This window comes from Aedes aegypti, chromosome 2 (genome assembly GCF_002204515.2).
Source record: "Aedes aegypti strain LVP_AGWG chromosome 2, AaegL5.0 Primary Assembly, whole genome shotgun sequence".
Classification (NCBI taxonomy): domain Eukaryota; kingdom Metazoa; phylum Arthropoda; class Insecta; order Diptera; family Culicidae; genus Aedes; species Aedes aegypti.
This window is the reverse complement of record NC_035108.1, coordinates 434,852-442,388: the sequence shown is the minus strand read 5'-3', so window position 1 is coordinate 442,388 and position 7,537 is coordinate 434,852. Positions and strand designations below refer to the sequence as shown.

The window sequence follows — 7,537 nt, the reverse complement described above, 5'->3', positions numbered from 1 at the left end:
GGGCGCGTTAACCACTACGCCATGAGAGGACTCATGAACGCAGAAGTTAACCTGAATTCGATTTCAGCTCAATAATCACGTGGTCCTCTTTCGCAAAGTGCACCTCTTTCGGAAGAATTAGATGCCCATCCAAACACAACGCTTTCTATATATATCCAATGCCTAGCCCGAGAGCGCATTGTTTTTTAGATATAGGAATAGCACACTACACTAGCCAGCAACTGCGCTGGCTGAGGTTTCTATTGTGTGGGCTTCCAATGGGTCGCGACGTTCTCAAACGACCGGTTACGGAACATGAGTCCGTTGCTCGATAAATACTTGTTTTAATTATGAATCGTGGTTTACGGCCAACCAGCCGAGTGGAAGTTTAACAACTACCGAAAAGCTAAACATTACATATAATTTGCAATTGGATTAGATGGACAAATTGATGTGAAGATTTGCGAAAAAGTTACACGTCTTCTCAGTGAGAATCGAACTCACGACTCCCCGATCTCTAGTTGGGGCGCGTTAACCACTACGCCATGAGAGGACTCATGAACGCAGAAGTTAACCTGAATTCGATTTCAGCTCAATAATCACGTGGTCCTCTTTCGCAAAGTGCACCTCTTTCGGAAGAATTAGATGCCCATCGATTCATAATTAAAACAAGTATTTATCGAGCAACGGACTCATGTTCCGTAACCGGTCGTTTGAGAACGTCGCGACCCATTGGAAGCCCACACAATAGAAACCTCAGCCAGCGCAGTTGCTGGCTAGTGTAGTGTGCTATTCCTATATCTAAAAAACAATGCGCTCTCGGGCTAGGCATTGGATATATATAGAAAGCGTTGTGTTTGGATGGGCATCTAATTCTTCCGAAAGAGGTGCACTTTGCGAAAGAGGACCACGTGATTATTGAGCTGAAATCGAATTCAGGTTAACTTCTGCGTTCATGAGTCCTCTCATGGCGTAGTGGTTAACGCGCCCCAACTAGAGATCGGGGAGTCGTGAGTTCGATTCTCACTGAGAAGACGTGTAACTTTTTCGCAAATCTTCACATCAATTTGTCCATCTAATCCAATTGCAAATTATATGTAATGTTTAGCTTTTCGGTAGACATTAAAGGTATTTAAATAAGAGAGCCACATCTTAGAACAACATTATTTTTAATACAACCTACTGCTCCGTTGTTTGTGGACTTAGTGTTGAATTCCAAAAATATGTTTGATAATTCTTATAAACATTTTCTGCTCTGGGGGAGGGGGGGTGGATTTCACCCACTTTTGCGCCACTGTTAAGGTACCATTTATTTTCTGTTATTTTTCGGCCATTACCTACTTATGCTGACGTTTTTCTGTTAATTATGTACATTAGGTATTTTTCAAATTTGCATCAATGATTTTTAGGGAAGCTTTTGTACATTCTTTTTAAAACCCATTTAGAGAATAATACTTTTTCTATCGAAGCGTTCTTCGTCCTATGAGGGTTTCTAAAAAATATTGGATTCGATGTTTTCAATTATATTCGTTTCTTAAGATCAGCTCTATATTAAACGAGAACGAGAGGCGTTGGTTAAACGTTTGACTCGAGATGGGCAAGGTGTTATGATTTTGCAACATTTTCAAAAATTCTTTATTACCGAAGGAAGATACTTCTGAGTTAAAAACTAGACAAACACCAAAAGATTCCTTTGAAAAAGAAATTCGACTTCGAATTCTAAATAAGTTTTAACTAATTATTGATTCGCGACATTCCGTTAAGTAAATATGAAACAAGCTTTAATTGAGAACGGATCGGTGTTAAAAAAATTTTTGTCGGAATTATTGGGCAGTCAAAAAAATATTTCGCCTCTCCTAAAAATTATTGAAGGAGCAAAAAATGCTTTGGCCCCTCAAAGTTTGCGCCTATGCCTCTGCAATATGCATGCGATATTCAAACAATATTATTTTTTAACCTAACTTACCCATCAACTGATACAAATTCCTAATCTGCACGACTCTGGGAGAGGACTAAACACCACTGACCCTCCAACCGTTTCTGTTTCTACATCAATGCGCTTTATATGTTTTAGTGGTAAATAATTGAAACTGCATAATGGTACATACGCGATGATTGTCTGCATTATTTCAACATCACACGCAGTGATCATAAAGAGCAAAAAACAGCTTTAATCAATGAGAAGCGGTAATGCATATGCCTCACACATGTTTGAAACTTACATTTCAAACGTTACTAGGGACGACCAATAGAGAACAGTACCAGAATGCTAACAAATTTTATTATCGAACCCTTTTGGGCACGATTTCAATCCATCGATATTTCCACCACATTTGCTTGAATGGGGACGTTGATTGAATATATTTATAGATAGATTCCATACATTTCCGGTCGAGACGGCATCGATTTCTGAAGGATACATTCTTCGACATTCAGTCCCCAACTTGAAAGGGACAAAAAGTACAACGTCTGCCTAATCAAGTGCTATTATTTGCTTTGCTGGGCAAATAACGACCCTTCCTCGATTGAACTTTCAAAAGCAACAGGTTGTTTTGGAAGCTTGCAGCGTGATGTCCACTCTTTTCGTTCGGCATCATATTATATTCGATTGGGAACAACAATCTCAAATGATATTAATTAATTACGTTCAGCGTTCAGGGTTCAACATTGAAAAAAACTAGGGAGCGTATAAAGTTGAATCCTTAACAAATCTATTTTTTTTTTAAATTACAACAAAGTAAGACTAAGAGAGATAAAGTTTTTATATTGAAGCAAACTTGTAGTACAATCAACAGACAAAAATATACGAAAAGCTCGAAATTGCATTAGATACTCCAATAATGAACATGGAATTCCATTTGGTTAAGGTGAAAGTGTACCGCATCCAAGAATCATCGGCATTATCTCAAGCACCAATCAAGTGACGTGTCAAACATATTGCGTTGAAAAATCTAATCAGCTTTTACTAATAACGCAGTAGCAAGTTGCAATTTAAGATTTGTAGGTTTTATTGATACCTAAGGGATACCATTTGGGAGTAGGAGGCAATATGACATTTAGAGCTACCGTTTACTTTGATTAATGGGTTTCTTCTGAAAGGCACCGGGATTTAAGAGAAAGGTGTCATTGAATTGATATCACATACAACACATATAGAGAAATCTTGTCGACTGATCATGTAAGAGTAAATACCCACATGAATAGACTTCCCAGCCCAGCGATGACTGGTCACAAATGAAGCTTCATTGTTTAGGGACAGCGGCAAAAGCGCTCGGCCGTGGTATCATTATTACTGTCATACCCAGCGATGTGTGATATCGCTTTCGTAAGCTTCTTAGCTTCCGGACTTAAGCACAGGCACGCATCAAAATGGCACGTCCCTTCTGTGTGGAAAATAATTCATTCATATGCCGAGCAGGGAGTCGCCATATGTGATTCTGACCATTGCCCTTTTGTCTATGGAGAAGAGTAATGGCTCTAGCACTATGGGACCCGTTTCCTTCGTGATAGCTAAACTGTTCTGAAAGCGCTTGTGTCGTCCAATCGAGCCAATTATGCCACATATTCCAAGACTGAATGAGGCTTCTACGCTTCCACTGAAGACCAATGCCTGTTCGGTTCAGTGTAGAAAAGTATTTAGACCGTAATTTCTATTTAGTTTGGTCCAAATTATATGTAAACCACAGAACCCAGGAAATGGTTCTTCAAATTTATCTTTCAATACTCAATCGTATCATTTTTTGCATGTCTTTTTTGCCTAATTGATAAGACCATAACAAGGATATCATTAATGTTTTTTGATATTTTTGAAATATTGTTGTACCGTCGTCGGGGGTGAGAATGGGTCAAGGCTACAGATTTCTGTAAGAATTTGGGCGATCTCTGATAATAGCTTGCCGTTATGGGTTGGTTTATTCCAAATTAGCAGATGCTTGTATGGGAATCAGCTTAAGGGCAAAAGAGCGAAAGACAAAATGTAGTAATGATAAAAAGTAACAATATCTGCAACACCGTTGGCCAACCTAAAATCGAAGTAAATGAAGTACCGTAAAACGGGGTAACTTTGATAATGCGGGTAACTTTGATAGTGCGAGACCCACAACACATTAAACGAAATAACGAAGTTTCTGTTAATCAGTTATCCAAAACGAATGCAAAAGTAAAGAGTATTAGTATGGCACTTCATGTCCAAGCTATTTTCGTTGGAATCAAGTGCATTTTAGGATTTATACGCAAATATTAAAAATTTACAAGATTTTAGTATTTTTGCAACGCTTACAAACAATCTGTTCTACGATCACTATTTGATAAATTCATAATGAGTTCGTCACTTATCCTCGAAAGGCTGATTATAGTAGAACATGAATTCGGTCTCAAAACCATTTTTGTAATCTAAGTCAGAAATTTCCATATAGCGTTAAACGCCTAGAGGTATGCAACTCCTTACAAATGTTCCGTAATTCATTCAATTTTGTTCGGTTTATACTCCATTATCAAAGTTACCCCAAAACAGAAAACCAACTTTCGATTATATGAAAAATAATATATCCATTTAGAATCGATCTTTTGGCAATCTATCGAGTGCAATCGATAGCTAGGATGTCAGTACTTGTTTTAAAAATATAAATTGTAATTCTTTGAAACAGCATGCATAGATATTGAAGTTTTCTTCGAAAAAACTATCAAAGGTACCCCATTTTACGGTACTCAAAAGTGAGTTCATTCCACTCTGGTTCGTGCGTTAACCTATTTTTGAGTTAATGGGGTGGAAGTTAATGCCATTTGCATCCATTCGAAAAAATGTCTAAAGCCTGTCCACGATAAATTTCGGACACGGATGGCGGGTGTACCACAGAAAGTTCGAGAATTTTACAGAAAGAAGGATTAACATCCTTGTCAACTGTTTATTTTGTAGATATAACTCTTTTATTCTGAAATAAACAATTGTTTTTGTTGAATTATGTGTAACTTTTTTATGCTGCCATTATTTGGGTGTCCGAAATTTAACGTGGACAGGCTTTACTGGCTAAGTTGCCCAACCGACAGATCAAATCACTCAACTTTCAGTACTGTGTCACTAACACAAAATTGAGTAAACGCACTAAAGTTCGGTTTTTGTGTTGTTTTGCTTTTTGCTCTCTAACAACAATAAGAAGAGCTAATGAAATACGAAAAGAAAAATGACTCAAAAGCAAGTTAAAAGATAGCAAATATGGCTTTTCTATTTTTTTTTAAGATTCCCGACTATTTGTGTTTTCTTTTTCCTTCTTCGACTTTTTGTCTTCCGACCCTTCATCTGTCGATCTTTCGTCTTTTGACGTTCTCTCCTTTCGGCATTTTGTTTTCAGTCTTCTGTCATCGATTCATGAGAACCAAAAAGTCGTGATGGTATCAAACAAGAATATATTTAAATGAAAAACCAAATTTAGCACTATACCATTTAATTCCACTAGAGTTTATATCCTTTGACAGATACACGTATTTAAACTTCAACTATTTATTTATAGGATATATTTGTTCGATCGAAGTCAACCTTAATAATATTCGGTACTTAATACCTTTGACATAACTCGTGTTATATTCTCCGCCGAGTATTATCTGCAGCACCCAAATAGACCACTATAAGACTGGAGGAATTATCTCTCGCGTTAAGTATCATAAGGGCGTATCTAGCTTTCAGTTTCTCTAGTTGGCACAAACCCAACAGCGCGCCAAACTATTGAAAGCAGCGTGCGCGGTAAATGAATATCATTATCTTATTGTATCAGTTTGTACTGTAAGGCGCACCCATTAGTTTGTATAAATCGTAGTTTGCTTCATGTACGCTGTCTCTTGATGGTAATAAATAAATTAGTAATAAAAGTCGTTCGTTTGATTTGTCGTCGTATGAAATTTATGATTCAACGTATAAAAAACGTCCTAACCGAAAAAGTCATGTAATTCAATGCCTCACTAATTCATGTAGGCCGTTGGGAACTAACGTATTTTAGACCGTTTTGTACTCTTGGGCATGAGGTGTTTTATGCTTACATGCTAACATACTTACTTGATACTTGATACTTGATGGGCTACAATCCGCTACGTTGAATCTACGCCGAATGAATAATTCTTCTCCACTGGACTCGGTCCCGAGCCAATCGCTTCCAAACGCCCTGAACGTTAAGGGCACTTAAGACCTCTTCAACTGCAAAAAGCCAACGTGTGCGCGGCCTACCACGATGCCGACGGCCTTGTCTGGGTTCTCTACTGAATATTATTATTGCTTGTCGTTCTTCCGGCATTCGTACCACGTGACCAGCCCAACGCAGCCTGCCGTGTTTTATGAGCTTGATAATATCCACTTCTTTATATACTTGGTGCAACTCATGATTCATGCGACGCCACCAGGTGCCATTTTCTTGTTTACCACCGAGTATTGTTCGCAGCACTTTACGCTCATAAACTCTAAACGCTTTCCGGTCGACCTCTTTTAACGTCCAGGATTCACGGCCGTATAGAACAACCGGAAGGATTATTGTCCTATATAGTGCGAATTTTGTTTTCGTCTGCAGGCTACGGGACTTGAGCTGGTTACGGAGACCGTAAAAAGCCCTATTCGCAGCTGCAAGATGCCTTTTCACCTCGCGGGTAACATCATTATCGCACGTCACTAAAGTACCAAGATACACAAATTCTTCCACTACTTCAAATTTTTCACCACCCAGCACCACTTCACTACCAACGTCACGATTGGAACCACGCTGTCTACCAGCGATCATGTACTTTGTTTTGCTGGTGTTGACGGTAAGTCCAATCCTTGCTGTCTCCCTTTTAAAAGGCACGAATGCCTCTTCTACGGCTCGACGATCAATTCCGATTATATCGGTATCGTCCGCAAAACCCAGGAGCATATGCTACCGGGTGACGATGGTACCGCTTCTTTGCACGCCCGCTCTCCTAATAGCGTCTTCTCGAGAGCAATGTTGAACAATAGGTTCGAAAGCGCATCTCCTTGCTTCAATCCATCTAAGGTTAAGAAGAAGGAGGTTGAAGTCTCATCCGCAACCCGCACACTTGATTCCGATTCATCCAACGTTGCACGAATCAGTCTAATCAGTTTCGCCGGAAAACCGTGTTCTATCATTATCTGCCATAGCTCATTTCTCTTTACTGAATCGTACACCGCCTTGAAATCAATAAACAGATGGTAAGTCTGCAAGTTGTATTCCCGGAACTTATCAAGGATTTGTCGCAAGGTAAACATTTGATCCGTCGTTGATCGGCCCTCACGAAAACCAGCTTGGTGTTCGCCGACGAAGGACTCCTCCAGCGGTCTCAATTTGTTGAACATAACACGCGACATTATTTTGTACGCCGAATTTAGGAGCGTTATTCCTCGGTAATTGGCGCACTCCAATCTGTGCCCCTTCTTACCATGAGGGCAGATATGCTAACATATTGTTATAAATTTCGAGCTCAATAGGTCCAAGACAAAATAAACAAATCTGCTGAAGAATTTCAAGTCGCCCTCCACAAATGATGTAGCCAAGGTGGGTCATCACTATAAAATCCAATAAAA

General features: G+C 39.1%; 1 non-coding gene across 1 annotated transcript; it reads left to right on the top strand.

Annotated features, from left to right (window-relative positions):
• Positions 1-940: 940 nt before the first annotated feature.
• On the top strand, positions 941-1,014 carry Trnas-aga. The gene has a single exon. It is a non-coding gene; the product is annotated as a tRNA-Ser (tRNA).
• The last annotated feature ends 6,523 nt before the right edge of the window (positions 1,015-7,537 follow it).